Genomic DNA, 1,216 nt, shown 5'->3' with positions numbered 1-1,216 from the left:
GAGGCCCCGGCAGGGAGCGGCCAGCCGCGGGGCAGGCCGACCCCTTGCAACCACGCACCTGAGGCGGAGGGACTGGGGCTCCGGGCAGGGGCGCACGCTGACGCTCTCCAGAAGGGCTTTAAAGTGCGTTTAGTCGCGCCGACGTTCGTCTCTGCACAGGTCCGACCTCCCCGCTCGGGGGTGCTCCCGTTAGTTCTCCCCCCGCCACGGCACCCGTGGCCCGTCACCACAGTCCCGCGTGCTCGCCGCCCCCCCACCCCCAGCTGGACGCCTCCGACCTGTGACCTGCCGGCACGTTTGGTCTCGCCCCGGACCTCTGCTCCGTTTCTCTACACTCCACACACCGGTGAGACCGGCGGACCTTTCTCTGTCCCCTCCTGATCTGCCAGCGCCCAGCTCCATCCATCCTGCCGCACGTGGCACAGGCTCACCTTTTTGATGACCGCGTAGTATTCCACGCCGCACACAGACATCGGATTGACCGGGGAACAGCGCCGCCGCCACCCTGGCAGCACAGACACGAGTCAGGGGAGGACTGAGACCCCAGTGCACGGGTGAGGCGGAATGAGGGTTCAGTGGGCACCCCCACTGCAGCAGCGGCCAGAAAGCTGGCGTCTCCCTGCCCTTCTACCCAGCCACCCTTCCCTGCCCGCCGACACGGCACCCACAGAGGCGGGGCACCAGCTGCACGAGGACGTGAAGGCCGTCGGGAAGTGAACAGCACACGGAGCCCCCGGTGTTGCTCGTCAGGGACAGTGGGGTCCAGGAGCCCGGGAGGGGGGGCTCGGCCGGGGCCAGAAATCAGAGCTCGGGCCCCACAGCCGCCCAGCTGCCCCCTGACGGCCCGGGCCTCACACGAGATGCCTGTCCTCCCTGCGACCTCGGACGGAGACCGCTGGGGGGGTGGGGGGGTGGCGAGCGCAGCATCCTGCCCGGGCCAGGCCCGGGAGGCGGGCTCGGCTGGCGGCGCGAGCCGGCCGGACCCCAGTCCCCGGGTGCTCACGGAAAACCGTCTCTGGGGTGGAGGCAAAGCCAGCAAAGGTCAGCGGGCGGGCGTCGGAACCCAAGACGCAGGCTTCTCCAGGAAAGCGCCACTCGCTTTCGAAACAAAACGGGGTCCGTGAACCACCGCTGAATGCAGGAATCGCCAGGCGCTAACCAGAGGGGCGGCCGCACCTCATTCATTTCCTGGGCCTCAAGGGACAGGGAGAGCCGC

The 1,216-nt window shown here is 69.2% G+C and overlaps 1 protein-coding gene across 1 annotated transcript in view; it reads right to left on the bottom strand.

Moving 5' to 3' along the window:
• Window positions 1-500, bottom strand: part of TBL1X (transducin (beta)-like 1X-linked) — a 15,384-nt gene extending 14,884 nt beyond the window's left edge. The window contains exon 1 of the mRNA XM_012730234.1: window positions 432-500. The gene's annotated coding sequence lies outside the window, so the exon portion shown is untranslated. The remainder of the gene's footprint in view (window positions 1-431) is intronic.
• Window positions 501-1,216: the final 716 nt, after the last annotated feature.

Source organism: Condylura cristata, unplaced genomic scaffold (assembly GCF_000260355.1).
Source record: "Condylura cristata isolate star-nosed mole 26May11 unplaced genomic scaffold, ConCri1.0 scaffold00027, whole genome shotgun sequence".
Taxonomy (NCBI): Eukaryota; Metazoa; Chordata; class Mammalia; order Eulipotyphla; family Talpidae; genus Condylura; species Condylura cristata.
This window is presented reverse-complemented; position numbering and strand designations above follow the sequence as displayed.